Source organism: Megalobrama amblycephala, unplaced genomic scaffold, assembly GCF_018812025.1.
Source record: "Megalobrama amblycephala isolate DHTTF-2021 unplaced genomic scaffold, ASM1881202v1 scaffold367, whole genome shotgun sequence".
NCBI lineage: Eukaryota > Metazoa > Chordata > Actinopteri > Cypriniformes > Xenocyprididae > Megalobrama > Megalobrama amblycephala.
The window spans coordinates 209,339-230,592 of record NW_025953348.1 but is presented as its reverse complement, the minus strand read 5'-3'; the positions used below and the strand labels follow the sequence as shown (position 1 = coordinate 230,592).

General features: G+C 41.8%; 1 non-coding gene across 1 annotated transcript; it reads left to right on the top strand.

Annotated features, from left to right (window-relative positions):
- The first annotated feature begins 341 nt into the window (after window positions 1-341).
- LOC125261201 lies at window positions 342-505 on the top strand. The gene has a single exon (XR_007183245.1). It is a non-coding gene; the product is annotated as a U1 spliceosomal RNA (small nuclear RNA).
- Window positions 506-21,254: the final 20,749 nt, after the last annotated feature.

The following is a 21,254-nucleotide window of genomic DNA, read 5'->3' as shown; positions in this document are numbered from 1 at the left end:
TTGTCCGCGAACTACGGCTCTGTATATTAAGTGCCGCTCCATTTGAAAGCAGGTGATGGACATTTACCGCTAATCACAGAACCGGCTTTACTGATGAGACACGCATGACAATCTCGTGCAATTAATCGTGCAGCCCTAGTGCATACTCCGCCACCATACTCTACGAGAGGCCTGAACTAAGGCCTACTCTTAGCAGAGGTGGGGTGTGGCCAATGGTGGTAATGGACCAATTTCACAAGCATCGTGCCAACATGTCCGCTAAAAAGGAGGCCTCATGGGGCCTTTGAGTTCAGCAACACGTGGCGTTCAGCTCGTGTTATCATATAGCTTGTTTGATCATATTACTTACCTGGCAGGGGAGACACCATGATCAGGAAGGTGGTTCACCCAGGGCGAGGCTCGGCCATTGCACTCCAGTTGTGCTGACCCCTGCAAATTCCCCAAATGTGGGAATCTTGACTGCATAATTTATGGTAGTGGGGAACTGCATTCGTGCTCTCCCCTGGTTTTGGGGGCAGTCGTGGCCTAATGGATAGAGAGTCGGACTTGTAACCCAAAGGTCATGGGTTTGAGTCTCAGGTCCGGCAGGGATTGTTGGTGAGGGGAGTGAATGTCCAGCGCTCTCCCCATCCTTAATACCATGACTGAGGTGAGACCCTTGAGCAAGGCACCGTACCCCCAATTGCTCACCGGGCGCCGCAGCAATGGTGTGTTCACGGTGTGTGTGTTCAGTGCTGTGTGTGTGCACTTGGATGGGTTAAATGCAGAGCACAAATTCCGAGTATGGGTCACCATACTTGGCCACATGTCACTTCACTTCACTTCACTTCACTTCACTTCACTGTGCCAACATGTAAACTAAAAAGGAGGCCTGTTAGCTCAAAGGGAACCAGCTCTAACCCAACACCAGTTGTGGGAAGCTAACTACAACCTGAGCTACAGTCTACACATTCCAACAGGCAATGTACCCTAATAAAAGTGACTACAGGGAACCAATAAATGCCAACGTGGTCTAAGGGAGGCCTACCAAGGCCTACTACCTCAAACAGACACGAGCATAAAACCTGTGGCAGTGTAAAATTATGTGAGCAAACTCATGATCACATAACAACAGCACTTGAGAAACACAAGCTGCTAAACTAGAAGGAGACTAAAAACATTAGAGCCTACAACTCCAAAGTTATATACAATATAGCTGCTGTAAAGATCACCAAAGAGAGCTAATAGAAACCAGACTGCGAAAGCAGTTCTAACACTACTCTGAGTATGCAATCCAGCAGGTGATGCACTCAGTGACACACAATAAACCCTAACTGGGGAGTATAATAGTCACCATGCTCTTAAATAAAGGCTGATTTCACAAGCCTACTATTATGAGAACAGGTGCTAACTTGTGGTAGCACTAGAGTGAAGCTCACATAAACAAATGTAGGGCAAAAGGCTAGAACTCAAAGCAAACACAATGTTTTGAAATACATGCCATCCTAAGGAGGATAAATGCTCTCACCAAACTCAACAGATTTAACAAATCTGTGCTGAGCCCTAGAGGATGGAGGCTAAAAAGCTAGCACCGTCAACTCAAACTTGAATGTTAAATCAAGTGGCTCAGGGGAAAGACAAATTCATAGCATGAATGAAGTTCTAGAAAGTGGGGCCTAGCATACACTGCATAACTTATCTACGCAAAGATAAGGGCCTACCACCTGAGAAAAACAGCACCAGGGAGGCTAATAACTGTCTACAACCTTAGATGTTAAACTCAACCAATTGCACCTACATGAACAAGGGGAAATGGGCATACAGCCTAACAACTCCCTCAGGAGGAGGCCAAAACTAGGAACTATACAACCTTACAAGGGATAGTCATACATAGGGTAGTTAACAAACACACCTAACCTAGCTCTAGCCTGGCTGCTACGCTGCGGGCCTACAGAGCCACACACCTAGTAAAGCCTGGGCTTCATCTCCAAATGTCATGGATAAGAGAAAGAAAGCGAAGCTCACAAGCATATATTGTCAGTCGGCCGATTAAGGCCGACCTAAACATAGATTACTAACTGAAGTGACGAGTGCTAACTCAAACTACTCTAGCAAACAGCAGATGAGAAGCTACTCTAAACAATAGGTGGCTAAGAGGCGGCCATTTTGTGGCCTGCACAATATATCGTTCTAGCTAACCTATCAAACTTCAGTTTGCCCAAAAAAAAACCTTACTTTTTCTGATTACATCCAAAACCCAGGAGGCGGAGGAAGAAGGGACAAGGGCAGATGTGAAGTCGCCCTCGCAACGAGAGGGAATCAATTACCGACACTACTGGTGTATGTGATCGATCACCTACTTTAAAACCTGCTTCTTCCTCCTCGAGTCCAGCCATCTCTACGCCTTGCTCCAGAAAGGAGGAGGCACCCGAGCGGCCATACTGGACCTCCTGACTAACTACATGCTCAGAAAAACCGGAAAAGTGGGCTGACAGAAAAATAATCACTATGGGCCCAGCCATCATTCTGACCATAAGAAGCATCTGAGCATGATATATGTTTTTTTTTTTTTTTTATATATATATATATTTACATGCATATATAAACATACATACACACACACACACACACATATATATATATATATATATATATGTAGCTGGGTGATCGATTACAAACGCAGCGGTGTTTACAATCGATCACCCATCTCACTCTCGCTTCTTCCTCCTCCCGTCTGTCTGGGCTCAGATACAAATCTGAATGGCTAGGGGTTTTTCCATGCCCTCCCGATCTCAAACGTGGAGATCAGGAAGGAATGGAAAGCTTATGGGAGCTGCGGCGTTCATGGACAGAAAGGAACCGCTCGTCGAGCTGTCCGTGTGGCCCCTTTCTTAACACGCCATCACGGCAGCCGCAGCCTGTCAGTAGCACGTCCCGAAAACACCAGCAGCTCCGCATACACAACAGCCAGAGGAGCGCTCGCTGGCAGACGGGATGATGTCAAACACAGTCATCGTCATCCAACAACTCATCCTCGTCAGCCCCAGGGGAGCTGAGAGAGAATACAACTCTCTCAAAGTTTGTAAGACATAATATAGTTACCCTTACCGGAGTCGATACAATCGCGATCAGACAGAACAGTCCCAAAAGGGGAAAAGATACTAACTGGTTCTCTAGGCGCTCCTTATATACTTCTGGGTCGCGCTATGATGATGTCATAGGTAATGTTCTCTCTAATTTTTTTTCTCGCTGAGCAAAACTTTTCTCTGTTGAGCGCACATTTTGGCCACCTGAGCAAAAACATACTTTATATCAGAACTGTACAATGAACATAAACACACACACACAAAAAATGGTTTTATAATGCAACTGTAACATTTAACTTTAATGTGCCGTTTCTATTTTATTTGATCCTTGATGTAACTTAGTGATTTATTAAATAATATGTTTGAAAACAAGCAGTTCAGTCACTAAATTAAGCACATTTTAGGTTACTTGAGATTTTTTCACATTGCTGTATTAACTGTACCAGTCTTTACCAAGAAATTCTATTAAAAAATAACTTCTGTCCTCCTGCAGGACAGTTCAATTCTTTATAATAATATAATATGAGCAGTTACAATGATGGTTTGGAACAACCATAATGTGTTTTTGTACAGTCAATTATGTCAGGAGGCCCGAGCGGCCATACTGGACCTCCTGACTAACTACATGCTCAGAAAAAACGGAAAAGCGGGCTGACAGAAAAATAATCACTATGGGCCCAGCCATCATTCTGACCATAAGAAGCATCTGAGCATGATATATGTTTTTTTTTTTTTTTTTTTATATATATATATATATATATTTACATGCATATATATAAACATACATACACACACACACACACACACACATATATATATATTGAGTTTTTGATACTTTAGAGCTTGGCTCTCAGACATCGGCTCACGTGTGACATTCCCCAAAGCATTTCAAACGGAGAGTTGAAGTTCCCTTCGAAAGGGAACTTAATGTTTTGAGAAACAAATAAATTTTTCACCCTAGCATTTCTATTTATTTTGCAAATATATACTGAATATGCATACAAGTCAAGTCACCTTTTTCTATAGCACTTTATACAATACAGATTGTTTCAAAAAAGCTTCACAATATTTCAAATTCAAATTCTACTGTAAAGCTGCTCTAATAAACCAGTTAGTGTCATTATTCAGCTCACGTCCGTTCAGTGTTGATTCAGTTAAATTCAGTTCAAAAACTGTAAAGTTCATCAATAGTGCAACAATTGTGCATTCATAATGTATACAGCAGTGGTCTCAAACTCAATTCCTGGAGGGACACAGCTCTGCACAGTTTTACTCCAACCCTTATCAAACACACCTGAACTAATCAAGGTCTTCAGGATTACTATAAACTTCCAAGCAGGTGTATCTGTGCACATACATGCACGTGTGAGTGCTTTGACAAACTCCTGTGCACTCCATAGCACATTGAACAAGAAAAAACGTACTCGGTTACTAACGTAACCTCGGTTCCCTGAGATACGGAACGAGTACTGCGTATGGGGAAAGGTCTCCTTTTTCCCTGTTACTGAAGCCTTTTTCAATAACGCAGTGTAACTGCATCGTCATTGGTTCACTCATAGACAAGTTGTTGAACCAATGACGGCGCGGCATAGCTGCGCGGCCTATGGCGACAAAGCCCGCGAATATTCCCGCCGAAATGGGCGGGGTAGCTATATAAGCAGGCGCTTCGCCATAGGATTTCAGGTCATTCGACTGAAGCGACGACACTGAAGCCGCAGCCTCGTGGCACGGCATGTAATGCAGTACTCGTTCCGTATCTCAGGGAACCGAGGTTACGTTAGTAACCGAGTACGTTCCCTTTCGATACTTCACTCGTACTGCGTATGGGGAACAAATTCAACCGCGCTGTGCCACGACAGGGAACGACTGGACTTGTCTTGGACACCGCGACGGAACCAGAGGACAAGTGAGAAGGCTGGAGCCGTCGAACCCTTGTTACACTACCAAAAGGGGAGTTAACTCCCAGAGTGGCATGAAGCGGAGCTCAATAGAGGCCGCTGGATCATACCAAGATGACCGAGCTTGTAAGGTTGGGACATCCAAATGATAAAATCTGACAAAAGTGGACGGCGAGGACCAGCCGGCTGCCTCACAGATGTCTTTAATCAAAATGTGATCGCTCAACGTAGGTCCTTAATGCCCTGACGGGGCAGAGCAATTCCAGCTCTCGCTCGTCCGACGAGGGAGGAAGCACTGAGAGGGAAATGACCTGTGCTCTGAATGGAGTCAAGAGCACCTTAGGGATGTAGCCTAGGTTTCAAAACGACCTTGGAGTCATTGGGCCCGAACTCAAGGCATGCAGGGCTCACGGAGAGGACCTGCCAGTCGCCAACACACTTAACCGATGCTAGTGCAAGTAGCAGAGCGGTTTTGAGCGTCAGGGGCCAGCGATAGGAGAGTGAAACGCTGCGATGGCTGCTACGTAAACTTTGAGCATTGAAGGGGTGCGACCCAGTTCTAAACGCTCCTGGAGAAAAGACAGTATCGGAAATACATCACACTCCACTGGGTTTATGTTGCGTACAGAACACCAGCCATCAAAGACTGACCATTTCTGGGCGTAGAAGCATCTCGTGGACGGAGCTCTCGCCTGAGAGATGGTATTCAGCACATCCCTGGGGAGGTTAGCAGGTCCCAGAGGGACCAGAGGTGCAGAGCCCAGAGTTCTGGCTGGGGATGCCAAATCGTCCTGTTCGCCTGAGAGAGGAGGTCCCGTCTCAGGGGGATCGGCCACGGACCTTTCGTGGAAAGCCTGAACAGCTCTGAGGACCAAACTTGGCTCCTCTAGAGCAGGGCCACCAGGAGGACTCTGTGCTTGTCTTCCCTGATTCATCTGATGATCTGCGAGATCAGAGCAATCGGGGGGAAAAGCGTAAAGGAGGGTGCTGGGCCAGACGTGAGCCAGCGCAATGTCCTCCTTCTAGAAATAAATTGGGCAGTGAGAGTTGTCTTCTGAGGCGAAGAGGTCCACCTCTGCCTTCCCGAAGAAATCCCAGATCGTGAGAACCGTCTGGGGGTGGAGCATCCACTCGTCTGAGGGGACATTGCTCCGGGATAGCATATCTGCTCCCAAGTTTGTTCTCCTGGTTGTGTGAGTCACTCTGAGCGACTGAAACCTCGGTAATGCCCATTCCAGAAGACGCTTGATGTGCAGATGGCTTCTTCGTGAGACCACGAGCCGAAGGCCGGTCTGCCCTTACAAAGAGCACCCCAACCTGTGCTGCCTGATTGACCCCGAGACGCAGGCGGCCGTGCCGCCAGGCGTGAGGGACCCAGAACTTCAACCAGTATTGCAGAGGCCGCATCTGAAGAAGGCCGAGCTGCAGAACCGGGAAGGCGGAAGCCATCAGCCCTAGCATCCTCTGGAAGTACTTCAGAGGGAGATAGGCTCTGTTCCTGACCGATGCCGCGAGCTGCTGAATGGCCAGAGCGCACTCTGGCGACACTACAGCCGTCATACGGGCTGAGTCGAAGACTGCACCCAGGAACATTATACGTTAGCTGGGGAGCAGTGAGCTCTTGGCAAAGTTGACCCTGAGACCCAGGCACTCCATGTGGCTGAGTAGCACGGATCTGTGATGCTCCAGCTCGGCTCGTGACTGGGCTAGGATGAGCCAGTCGTCGAGATAATTGAGAACCCGGATTCCCAACTGTCTCAGTGGGGAAAGCGCCATGTTCATGCACTTGGTAAAAGTGCGAGGAGCTAGGGACAGCCCGAATGGAAGGACCATATATTGGCAAGCCACACCTTCGAATGCGAATCTCAAGAATCGCCTGAGATGGGGGGCTATCTGGATGTGAAAGTATGCATTTTTCAGGTCCAGCAAGCAGAATCAGTCCCCGGGGCAAACCTGCGCGAGGATCTGCTTCAGCGTTAACATCTTGAACTTCCATCTCATGAGGGAAAGGTTCAGCAGTCTGAGGTCTAAGATGGGTCTGAGACCGCCATCACTCTAGGGAATGAGGAAGTAATGGCTGTAAATCGCTCTCTGAGGGGAGACCATTTCTATAGGCCCCTTCTCGAACAGAGACATCACTTCGGCTCGGAGGACATGAGCGTCGTCCGTGTTTACTGAAGTGGGAAGCACCCCGCAAAAACGCGGGGGTCTGCGAGCAAACTGGAGCGAGTAGCCTTGAGATATTATCCCCAGAACCCACTTGATACTCCGGGGATGGCCTGCCAGGCCCGCGTGACAAGGGGTTGAATGGCGGCGGTTGGCGGGCCGCTGGAAAGGGGGCCTGCACACCGGCTAGTTTTTAGAAATGCTCACGCATCCTCATGAACGTGGCTTGCGGGGTGAAACCGGCAAACGACACGCTGAGAAACTCAGTAAACAGATATATGCTTCTTGGAAAAATATACATGTGTCCCACCTGAGTCAGGGGAGAGCATCAAGATATATTCCACCGAGCGGTGTCGGAAGTGAGACCGCTCTACCTCAATGAACATGGCTTGCAGGGCAGAGCCAGCAAGTCACATGAACAGAGGTCCAGCATAATGAGCATGTTAGTTCCACCAAGCACAAGTGAGCATTGAGCTCGCTTTCAGTGAGCGCATACATCCTCATGAACGTGGCTTGCAGGGGCAGGGCCGGCAAACGACACGCAGAGAGACTGGAATAAATATGCTACATCAACTGATATGCTGAATTTAAATAACATAGGTCTCACCTTAGACAGGTGAGAGTGTCGTTATATTTCTCAAAGGACGCAGTTTGCAGGGCAGAACCGGCAAGCAACGCGCTGAGATGTAGCGAAAATTAACTCAAAGGGGAAATATTAATAATTATTCATAACTCATTATGATTATTAATTATGATTAATTATGAATATGCAAATCCGTTAATCAGATTAACTGGACGTAGCTACATTAAAATTAACATTACAATCAGTTAACCTGTTCGTCCAGTGAACGCTCAGTGTTGATTGTTTATTAATTCTAAGAAATGTCAATTTCCACGTTATGGAAAAATAATATTTTTTATTGTACTGTACTACTCAGAGCACGTAGTCCGGATCTATCACTTAAGAGGCAATTCATTAGCAGACGGAGTCAGAACCAAACGTGTATTGTGTACAATCTTTATTAACTAACTCACAAACACATAACATAACATACATAAAGGGTCACACACACACACACACACACACACACACACACACACACACGCAAGTCAGAATGAGTAATGATAGTGTTGAACCGGAAGAGATGCTGTTACTAGAGCTACATGAAATGTCAAAGGCAATCTGGAAAGGACTCATCAGTTTCTTTTGGCAATAGCAAAGGTAAGTCTTTACAAATCAATACTAAATCGCTGTTTAGCATTAAAATGTACGATACTTGCAAGATGCCTTTAGGCTGAAGAGCGTCAGATCTCCAGGTTGAGGATAACTCTTGAAGTTATCATCTGAAGTTGTTGCCAGTCTGTTGGGTGATGAGCACATGGCTGGGTGTTGTAGGCCAGGGGCCTATCAGCCTTGCGGCCGGGCCTAGAGAGGCCGGCCGCAAGGAGATTTGTTCGGTCGTCCAGAAGCAAGGAAGAAGAGGGGGAGTGGCACTGTTCGCTGGTTTTTAACCTCTGGTCAAAGTCACACCTCTCAGTTGTTGACCGGACCAATGAAGATGTTGTAATTCTGGGTGGCAACACCCCTCCTGTCAGGGCTTTTACGACCCAGAAAGATTAACAAGCTGAGTTCTTGAATCAGAACTATTAAATATTCTTTTAATACTGATGTGTTGCACAGGTATGGATGTACCGCATACACAAGCATTTAAATCTTCCCGCTACGAACGTATAGACACTAAACATGGCATGATTGAAGTTACCGTGCAGGTCATAACATTTAACAATCATCAAACATGTAAATACAATGAGTACAATACAACATCAGTAATAATGGATACCATTTCCTGAGAAGGATTCATTTATAGCACAGTCTGTCTATACATTAATGCCATAGAGTCTGTGTTCTGTGTGGAAAATGCAGGGAAGATGCAGATTTTCTGTGTCTCTACTCTGTTCTCCATGCGGCAACCACATTCCTCAGCGCAATAAACTTGTAACTGAAAACTTCCCGGGGGATGGGGACAGACTCCAGAGTGAGCTTAAAACTATTGGTTAACTAACCAATAATTGTGTCTGATTTGCCTCAGTCATTACAGAGAAATTCAGCAAACTCGGCAGAAATATGCTGTATCAACTGAAATATATACATATATATAACATATGTCTCACCCGAGACGGGGGGAGAGCGACATGTTATATTTCTCAATGAATGCGGCTTGCAGGGCGGAAGCGGCAAGCAACGCATAGAGAAACTCAGCGCAAACAGCAGAATCAGCTCCATTAATACAGTATAAAAACATGTTTCTCGCCCGAGTCGGGGGAGAACGTCACGTTATATTTCTCAATCGACGCGGCTTGCGGGGCGGAACCGGCGAGCGACGCGCATTGAGATAAGGAAAAATACACTCACACAAATAGAAAATGTATCATGAGTCTCGTCCTAAGTCAAGAGCATCATGTCAAATTCAGCTGAGAGATTCAGTTAACTTCTGCAAAAATCTGCTATATAAACTGAATGTTTATAACATGGGTGTCACCCAAGAGGGGGGGAGAGCGACATGTTATTTTTCTCAATAAACGCGGCTCGCGGGCAGAACCGGCGAACAACGCATAGAGAAGACTCAGTGCAAACAGCAGAAAGATGCTCCATTAAATTAAGCATATAACATGTTTCTCACCCAAGCTAGGGAAGAAAGACATGTCATATTTCTGAATTAACGCGGCTCGCGGGGGAGGGACCGCGAGCGACGCGCATAGAGATAAGGAGAAATAAACTCTCACATAGAAAATGTATCATGAGTCTCGCCTAAGTCAGGGGAGAGCATCATGTCAAATTCAGCTGAGAGAGCGAGAGCTCGCATCCTCAACGAACGCGGTTTGCGGGGGAGGACCCGGCAAATGACTCGCTCGGAGAGACGGCGTTTGAAGCAAACGCCAGCGAGAAAGTAGAAAAATAAGCTCTGTACTCACCTGACGGAAGACGGCAGGGAATGAGCTGAATGCTCTCAGATGCTGAAGGCGGCACGAGGACGGCGCGGTGAACAGCTGCGAGAGAGCGAAGATCCGCGGAGCGAAGCTCTGCATGTGCCACAGCTGTGGCGCGGCATTGAGGCAACGCCGCCGCCGTGAAAACAGCGATTGTAGCTCTTTTAGAGCAGCGAGAGCCGCTGGTAAAGCTCTTAGAAAGCGTCGTTAAGCCGCGGGAAAAGCTCTTTAAACGGCGCCGGATGGCGGCAGGAGACGCGCTGAGAGGCGGCCGGAAGCGGGAAGCGGGCGGCTCGAGAGCGCTGTTTTTCGTTCGGCGGTCTCAGCTCAGTCTGCTGCGGGAGCCTCTTCGACGGCGGCGAGAACTTCTCCCAGGCGAGCTTCTCCCAGGCGAGCTTCTTCCAGGCGGCGAAGGCTTCAGCCGGAGATCAGCGAAGAGCGATATGAAGTTGTCGCTGAAGGAGAGAGAACTGAAATCCTATGGCGAAGCGCCTGCTTATATAGCTACCCCGCCCATTTCGGCGGGAATATTTGTGGGCTTTGTCGCCATAGGCCGCGCAGCTATGCCGCGCCGTCATTGGTTCAACAACTTGTCTATGAGTGAACCAATGACGATGCAGTTACACTGCATTATTGAAAAACGCTTCAGTAACAGGGAAAAAGGAGACCTTTCCCCATACGCAGTACGAGTGAAGTATCGAAAGGGAACACAAGATAGTAGCATTTTACATTTGTCATCTATGAGTTTGGCATGTAGCCTATATGGCTAATCATTTGATGGTTTGTGTGTAGAGTTACTAGTTTAGTTCAAATCATTTTGAATGAAGTGTTTGCTTTTGCAAGAGATATCTGATGTTTTGCATGTTGCGTGCTTTGTGGTTTTAGAGCTCCTTTTTCAGAGCCATAGTTTCAGAAATTGTGAAATAGCAATTTAAAAAAAAAAAATTAATTTCACATTCAAAATGCACTAAAACTACCAAAACATTTCATAGATATCTTAAATCAACTCATTCTTCCATAACAATAGCAAAGGTTGTCACTCAACAAACACACTGTAACAAAACAATGACCTAAAAAACACTAACAACAGGTAACATTACACAATGATTTATTTTGTAAAATTTCTTTACAAAACAAGAATGACACTCTCAACTGTTTGTAATTCACTGCAGTTTAGGTAACAATATACATGTTTACATTACAGTACAAAATTATCCTACGTTTTCCCCTTTTGTCTTGATCAGGGGTGTCCAATCATGCTCCTAGAGGGCCACTGTGCTGCAGAGCTCCAACCCCAATTAAACACACCTGAACCACCTAATCAAGCTCTTACTAGCCATACTCCAAACTTCCAGGTTGATGTGTTAAGGTAAGTTGGAGCTAAACTTTGCAGTACAGTGGCTCTCCAGGAGCAGGTTTGGACACCCCTGGGCCCGTATGTATAAAACTTCTCAGAAATGCTCTTAAGAATAGTCTTAAGTTTTGACTTAAGTGTCAAAAAATTCTTAGTAAAGAGTAGGACTTTTCTAAGAGTAGAAGACTTTTATAAAGAAGCTAAAAGCAAGTTTTATAAGACTGATTCTTAAGTGCTGATTAAAGTGTTGTGAACTAAGGACTACAATGATGTCAACTCAAAATGGCCGCCCTCAACCTCTGAATCAGCCAATAGCGAGCCTGCAAGGGTGAAGTCATAGCAGCACAACACCAATAATTTAATGTTATTATAAAAAAATAATTTAAAAAGACACGGAAACGTCTTTAATATTTGAATTTATTTGTAAAAATAGCTTTGCATTGTGAAAAATGATCACAAATTAGTATTGATGGTGTGGAACCCTTTTCTATTGCATACACATAAACCATTATCTACTTCTATAATTCAAATCATGTAAATTGTTAGGCTGCATAAATTAGGTCAGCTGGAACCAGGAACACTTCCCATAAGACCTGATGTACTCGCTACATCATAAGAATAATGGCGTCTATGCTAATATTAGTCTCTCTCTGTTTATCCTGAGGTTTGCCGCACCCTGCCAGATCCAGGCCGTATCCAGATGAGATGAAGGACCTGCATCTAGACATGATGATAACACAGCCCTGATGTTTCAGCTAATTTATCCTCTGCAAAGGCACATTTCCTTTTAGAAGAGCCATCTCTAGCCACGTTTACATTCTGATTAAAATCATTTTGATGGAAAGATTCGGTGGACTGTTTACCTGAGACGTTATCTAATCCGATATGGTGTTTACATGTGCCGGCGCTTTCAATCGGAATGACTTCCATTATTTCTTATGTGCGCTATCTTTATGTAAAGTATTGCTCTTAATCAAGCAACAGCATGAATTTGTAGCATATTACTTGTAAGGTATGATGGAGCACAGGAAGCTTACCTTTTTGGTGGCTGTGCATCTCTAAGGAGCATCTCAATACTACCCCTCCCTCTGACGAAAAGCAGAGGCGTGTGGATGAAGATCCATAGTAATGATACACTGAGTTCCTTCAGTATTAAATAAATATGTTGTTTCAGTTCTACTCCAGTTTGATTTTGCTGCCGCCATTTTGCATTCTGACAACCCCTCTTGATGAGATGACGTAGATGCAAAAGTAATCGGTTTAGCGTGATTTTTTTTTTTTTTGGTTCGGTTTATAGAAAAGTTTATCCCACCCCTCTCAAACCGATTACAATTTCATTCGGTTTGGGCATTTTTATTCTGATTAAGGTGTTTATATGGAGCATTTTTATTCAAATCGGACATTTAAACCGATTACAATGCGTAATTTAAACACACCTTCTGTGGCTTCAGAATGGTTTCAGGTTCGTTCCTGAGGCAGGTACAACGATTGAGGAGGTGCTGTTAGCAACAGGAGAACAGGTAGGCCATGAAAACATTATTTCTGCATCTCTTATGAAGGCAGTTGTGTTTTTTTTTTGGGCCCGTATGTATAAAACTTCTCAAAAATGCTCTTAAGAATAGTCTTAAGTTTTCACTTAAGTGTCAAAAAATTCTTAGTAAAGAGTAGGAGTTTACTAAAAGTAAGAAACGTTTATAAAGAAGCTAAAAGCAACTTTTAGTAAAGTATAAGACTGATTCTTAAGTGCTGACTTAAGTGCTGTAAACTAAGGATTACAATGATGTCAACTCAAAATGGCTGCCCTTAACCTCTGAATCAGCCAATAGCAAGTCTGCAAGGGTGAAGTCACAGCAGCACAACACCAATAATTCCATGTTATTATAAAAAAAAAATCATTGAAAAAGACACTGAAACGTTTTAATATTTAAATTTATTTTTAAAAATTGCTTTTCACTGTGCAAAATTATCACAAATTAGTATTGATGATGTGGAATCTTTTCTATTGATATGTCTCCTTATTTACAATTGGAGCAATGTGTCATGAGTTCATCAACGGCTCCAACAACTCCAGGGAAGCCCACAGTCAACATAAAAGTGGCTTTCTTTTGCCGCATGGTTTGATGGTCAGTTGGAAAGTCAATGAACTGCCATAGAGTAGTGGCCAAATGTGATGTCCAGCCATATGAAAACTGACTTCAACCTTAATTCAAATATTTTAAAAAATGTGTTAAAAGATGTAAGCATATCGTGTAGCTGTGCTTGGAGTCAATTGTTTCATGTGTGATAATGAAATAAAATTTCAAATTATTTTTGGCCAGGCTGTCATACAAAGAAATTATGAACACATGCAAAAACAAGAGAGGACCAATGAAATATTAAAAACTGATTATGTTGTAGTCAATGTCATATTTTAAAACATTTAAATATTTTTTTTTTTTTTTTAACTTATATTTTTATTTTGAACCACAGAACAAGATACAATACAGTATAATATTGTTTTTTAACATGTCAGTCCATCACATTCCAACAACCTTAACAAGTATTACATTGTAACTACATCAGGCACATTATCCAAAAAGTGAAAACAAATCCACCTAGTACATGGGTAGGATGGGATTAAAAAAAAAATAAAAAAAAAATAAATAAATAAATAAATAAATATAAATAAATAAATAAATAAAAAAAAAAAAAATAGGGAAAAGCGGTGGACAACACATGAAGGATGTAATCATATAACATGAGATCACTGGAGTATCAAAGGCATTACAGGAGCCCATCTTTTTAAGAAATTAGCTTTCTGAAGTCGTAATGAATATGTGATTTGTTCCATTTCGTACAACTCCCATACTTTTTGAATCCAGGCATTGTATGATGGGGGGTCAGGTTTTAACCATCTGCATGTAATACATTTGATGGCTGCAGCAAAAAGAATTTGTAGTAAATATATTTTAGCTCTACCCTCAAAGCCCTCTGGAAGAACCCCTAGAAGGGCAATTGTAGGGTCTTCGGGGATTTCAGAATGGAAGATTTCTTTAAGGGCGTCAAATATGTCTTTCCAATAATTTCTTAATTTTGAACATGACCACAAAATATGGGTGTGGTTGCCAATATACTGGCCACAATTTCTCCAGCATTTGTCTTGGCAAGAAGGATTCCATTTTGCAATTATCTGTGGAGATCGAAAAAATCTGGTTATTATCTTCCATTTGAATTCCCTCCAGATATTAGAGTTGGTCACAAGGTGTACCTCTCTGCAAACTTCCTCCCAAGTTTCGAGAGGAACTGTTTCGTTAATTTCCGCCTCCCATTTCTCCTTTATCTGTAATGTGTGGTTTGGGTTCTTAGATAGAAATAACACGTATATTTTAGAAATGATTTTTTTGACCGCATGTCCACTTTGTATTTCTTTAAAAAACAATTCTAATGGAGAGGGTTTTTTCACAATTTCTAGATCTTTATGTGTTGTAAGGAAATGTCTCAATTGTAAGTATCTAAAAAATTCAGACCTTGGGAGTGTAAATTCTTTTCTAATCTGGTCAAATGATTTAAGTGTGTCATTATGAAATAATTGGTGAAGATAATTGAGTCCATATTGAGACCACTTTTTGAAACCTGCATCTGTACGAGATGGTGCAAAGTCATTGAGATAACCAATACTAGCTGCTGATGAAATTTTTTTTGACAAACTAAATGACGTTTGTATAGTTCTCCAAATTTTTAAAGTGACTTTGGTCCATTCACCCATGGAGCCATTTTTTAAAGGAACACTGGAAAAGGGTATAATTTTTAGGGGCATGGAACAGAGGCTATTTTCAATATTGACCCAATGAGTTTGTGTATCTTCACTCATCCATGAAATTAGGGGCCTCAACTGAGCTGCCCAAAAGTAAAACTTAAAGTTTGGGAGTCCCAGCCCACCACTTGTTTTTGGTGACTGTAATATTTTAAATCTTATTCTTGGCCGTTTTCCTTGCCAAATGAATTTAGAGACCATTTTATTCAGCAAATCAAAGGTCAATTTTGGCACTTCAATAGGTAACATCTGAAACAAATAGAGTAATCTTGGCAGGACATTCATACGAATAGATTCAACACGGCCAATCAGAGAGAGAGGAAGAGCTGACCAGCGATTTATATCTTCACTAATATTTTTAATCACTTTTTTATAGTTTGTGTTGTATAGTTGGTTCAGAGATGAGGGAATAAAGATGCCCAAATATTTGAACCCATTCTCGGGCCATTTAAACCTGCTTTTAATTTTGATTTGTTTTGAAATTTGACCATTAACATCTATTGCCTCAGTTTTATCCATATTCACTTTATATCCAGAGTAGTAGCCATATTTTAAAATGAGCTTTTTTAAATATGGAATTGTTGTCTCAGGTTCTGTTAAAAAGAGTAGGACATCATCAGCATATAACGACAACTTATGTTCCTCGCCTCCAATTACGATTCCCTTAATTGCGCTGTCATCCCGAATGAGTTGAGCAAGGGGTTCAATGCTGATATCAAACAGCAAGGGTGACAATGGACACCCTTGTCTACATCCACGCTCTAGAGTAAAGCGCCCAGATCTGCAACCATTAACTCTCACTGAGGCAAGAGGATTTGTGTAGAGTGTTTGGATCCATTTTATGAAATTGGGGCCAAATTTAAACCGTTTAAGTGTTTGGATCAGATACTGCCAGGATACCCGATCAAATGCCTTATGTGCGTCCAGTGATAAGAACAGCGCCTTTACACCTGTGGATTTTGAATAGCTCAAAATATTTAACGTTCTGCGAAGATTATCTCCATAATATCTCTCTGGGATAAATCCCGTTTGGTCCGGATGTATGATTTGACTAACGAATTTATTAACCCTTTTCGCAAGAATGGCAGTTAATATACGTAGATCACTATTTAACAATGAAATAGGCCGATATGATTGGCATTCGGCAGGATCTTTGCCTTCTTTGTGAATTACAACAATAGTTGCATCCCTCCACGAGGGTGCTAGCGTACCAGATTGGAGCGCATAATGATATGCTCTCAATAAGAGAGGAGAAACAAGATCTTTAAATATTTTATAAAATTCATTTATATATCCGTCAGGTCCTGGGCTTTTATTATTCTTCAATGTAGAGATTGTGTCAATTATTTCACTTTCCTCAATAGGTTCATCCAGATCCTTTGCCATTGACTCTGTTAACTCAGTTAATTTTATATTTTTTAAGAATGATGCCATAATATTATCATCAGAGCAGGTATCTGAGTTTTTGTAGAGGGATTTGTAAAAATCTGCAAAGGATTCTGCAATTTCATCAGGTTTGGTATGGAATTTAGTAGAGCTTTGAGATTTTATTTTTTGTACAATATTTGAAGATCTTTGTTTTCTTAATCTAATTGCTAACAATCTGCTAGCCCTATTGCCGTGTTCATAATATCTTTGGTTGATAAATCTTAGATTACCTTCAATCTTATCAGCAATTAAGCAATTGTATTCTCTTCGGGCATCCTTTATTTTATTTAGTAATTGTGGGTTTGAGGATTGTTTATGTTGTTTCTCTAAATTTTCAATGGTGTGTTCTAATTTTTGTTGTTTAGCTACTCTCTCTCTCTTCTTGGCACTTGCGAATGAGATAATCCGACCTCTGAGATATGCTTTTGCACAATCCCAAACTATGAGTGGTGATACCTCTGTAGAGTCATTTATACTTAAATATGACTTAAGTTCTGAAGTAACAAAAGAGATAAATTCTTTGTCATTGAGGAGTGAGGCATTTAATCTCCATTGTTTGGAAGTTTGTTCATGTCCTATGCTCCATATTAGCTCCATAGGTGAATGGTCCGAGATTGTCATTGGTAAAATCCTCATATCTTCTATTCTATAAAGCTCATCTTTGGGAGTAAAAAAATAGTCTATCCTAGAATAAGACGCATGCCTATGAGAGTAAAATGTAAAATCTTTACAATTTGGAAATTTACTTCTCCATGCATCTACCAGTCCAAATTCAGAGGACTGGTATTTTAACATTTTACTCATTCGGGAAAGTTTAGTGGTAGAAATAGGCTGTCTGTCTAATTGTTGTGACATAATACAATTGAAATCTCCTCCCATCAATAATATTCCAGCGCTATACTGTGTAATTATATTGAAAACTTTTTTAATAAAAGTAGGGCGGTCATCATTTGGTGCATATACATTCATGAGTGAAACATTAATGCCATCTATAGAGCCATTTACTAAAATGAATCTTCCCTCTGTGTCCTTGTGAGTTGTTATTAAGGTAAAATTTACCTGCCTGTGTATTAGGATAGACACTCCTTTCTTTCTCCCTGATGGATGAGAGGAAAAGTACACTTTATCTGCCCATGATCTCTTTAATTTCTTATGTTCTGCGTCAGAAAGATGGGTTTCTTGCAAGAATGCTATTTGGCAGTTAGATTGTTTAAGCTGATGCAGAATCATTTTTCTCTTCACAGGACTGTGAAGGCCCTTAACATTATAGCTTATAAAAAAAAAAAAAATCACGGGCCATAAAGTACGTAAGTGTGATACATTTTAAAACCAACATGTTGGCTATTATATAATCATAAGAGGAAGCAACTTTCCATCATTTCTTTTAACAGTGAGAGGTCTCAGGGAAACAATGAGACCTGCATAGACAGAACTAAAGGGAATGTTCTTAGAACTCCAGAACAAAAGTGAGTCCAGGTATTTTTTGGGGGCCTGGCCCCAATCTGCACGGGAAGAACAGGCAGCCACAAGCGATCTTATCACAGTACGTAATAGCAAAACAACTAGGGCCAGTAATTACCTGTGCTTAAATCAAAATAAGAACAAGGGGTCGCGAATAAACCACTACACTAGCTCCTACAGAACCAATAATACTCAGAAAAAAATATTATTACAACAGCATAGAAAATAATAGTAACGTTACATGTATCTAATATAACAGTGAGAATAGTTTGGCCATTGGGACGTTCATTCAATATTTACGTCAGGAATAATACTTAACAGCAAACAAGGGTCATATTGCCTTTAGTTATTATCGTAGAATAAGGATCGAATACTTATCGGGCAGTGTCCCTTTCCACGAGGTTGAGTCATCATGTCAAGCATCAGATTGGGTTTCTGAAACAATTTTCCTCTTTACGTAGTCCATTGCCTCGATCGCATTCCGGAACTCTTTTTCTTCTCCGTCATGTGTAATTCGAAGTCTGGCCGGGAAAAGCAGTCCGTACCGCACGCCTTGTCGCCCTCGGAGAACTTTCCTGACATCACTGAAGGCCGCTCTTGCCCTGGCAACGCTGGCTGTATAGTCAGGGAAAATGGTAACTTGCTTTCCATTATACTTAAGCGGCGTGCGTTCTCTGGCTTTTTGTAAGATTTCCATACAGTCTCCGTCATAGTGTAACTTTGCTATGATGGTGCAGGGTTTATCTCCCGGTTTCCTCGGAGCGAGTGTACGATGTGAGCAGTCTATCTTCACTTCTCTACCCAGTTCCAGCATCTCTCTCAGGAGTTTGGATACAGCTGCTGGTGAGCTCGAACCAGGTTGCTCAGGAACTCCCGCGATGCGAATATTCCCTCTCCGCATCCGCCCTTCCATATCCTCACACTTTTCTTTCAAGTCGTCAACTTGGCTGGTAAGTTTGGTTACAGTGTTCTGAAGAGTAACCATCTCATCTGACCAGGTGGAAAACCCACCCTCGACATCTTTAATGTTCTCTTTCATTTGATCAATTTCAGAACGCGTTGCGGCGGCATTATTTGAGATTTCGGCCCTCATCGCTTGTAGTTCACTTTTTATTATGTCGAAATCTTCAGCCAATGCGTTCTTCAGCTCTTGTTTTATTACAGATGATATATCTGACCTCAAAGAAGAAAGAAGGTCTGCTTTTACTGCGTCGAAATCCATATTGATGTCTTCAGGCCGTTCTGAAATTGATCGACTGGGGGCACTTTGTCCCGAGGCTTCAGGCCTTGCGCTAGTAGAGCCAGCGTACTTATATTTACGGAGATTCGCTACCATCCGCGAATGTGATATCAGACTTGTTTTGAGTTTATTTATGGCAATCGCAGCAAATAAAGTATATTTTCGGACTTAAAATGCTGTTGTAGGATTAAATATTGACAGACTCTGCAGGAGCTTTGGAAAACACGTCTCACTCCATGCTTCGCTCAACAGCGCCCCCCAAAACATTTAAATAATTTTAAAATAAAAATATTTTCCTCATATTTTGATGTTTTAAGCAAAATTGTTTGCGATTAACAAGAAACTCTTGTTTGTATTGTGTACTGTTTGTTCAATTTTTTTTTGTGCTTCCTTGTCATTCGTTCATCAACTGCGCTTTATTTTACGTTAAGCATTTTGTTGCGTGTCAACTGTGATAAACAGACATCCACTCTCATTACGTGTGTAACAGTGGCCAGACAGTGAGAGTTTTGCACGTAAACTACTGCACACTAACGCCCGCTATAGAATGAGGTGTTTAACGTCATTGGTAGTGCACTCACCTCAGATGACAGCAGTGATCGGGCCGAAGTTCGAGACAGACTCGGAGCAGGGTGTGAGTTTTGGAGGTGCGCAATGAAGAGAGGGGTGGGTTTGTTTGGGTTCATTTAAAATATCAACAGTGTTCAACAACGAATTTGAAAAATCGCATACAGCACCTTTAAGTGTGTTAAAATGCATTAAACATATTAATTATTTTTTAAGTAGGCCTAATATTAAATGTATTACATTTATTTAAAGTTATTACATTTCTTATTAGGTCAGTTACAAAAAGAATTGACAATCAAGTTTATATCATTTTATCAACTCCATCCGTCATCATATAACTCCAATACAATCATATCTTCATTGGAAAGAGTGTATCTCCTCTTCTTTGCTGCCATTTTGTTACTCTTAACTAGGTTAAGACACCTCTCCAGCTCTCTTAAATAATTTAAGAGCTAAGACCTAGTCTTGACACTTAGGAACCTTTATGAATCATACTTATTCTTAAGTCTAAGAATAAGAGTAAAATTACGTCATTCTTAGAATTTTGACACACTTAAGACTAAAATTTTACTCTAAGCCTCTTTATACATACGGGCCCTGGTAATCAGGATAATTAAAAGTGGCATTTGGGTGAAGGAAACATTTGTACCCGTTACACCTCTATATGCTCCAGCTACAAAAGTGACAATTTCCAACATGCCACCTTTTATGAAAGATGATGCAATCGTGTGAGAATTAACTCGGTTTGGAAAGATAGCCAGTGCTGTAAAAACGATTCATTTGGGTTGGAAATCTGCTGAACTTAAGCATGTATTGTCTTTTAGACGACAAACACTGGATGTTTCGTTTCGAGTGACATGGAGTTCTTATATGTGACCCTGGACCACAAAACCAGTCATAAGTCACAAGGATATATTTGTAGCAATAGCCAACAAAAATTGTATGGGTCAAAATTAGCGATTTTTCTTTTATGCCAAAAATCATTAGGATATTAAGTAAAGATCATGTTACATGAAGATATTTTGTAAATTTCCTACCTAAATATACCAAAAAAATATTTTTGTGAGTGGATATACATTGCTAAAGACTTCATTTGGACAACTTTAAAAGCGATTTTCTGTATATTTAGATTTTTTTTTTTTTTTGCACCCTCAGATTCCAGATTTTCAGATAGTTGTATCTTGGCAAAATATTGTCCTATGCTAACAAACCATACATCAACAGAAAGCTTATTTATTCAGTTTTTTAAGATGATGTATAAATCTCAATTTAAAAAATTGACCCTTATGACTGG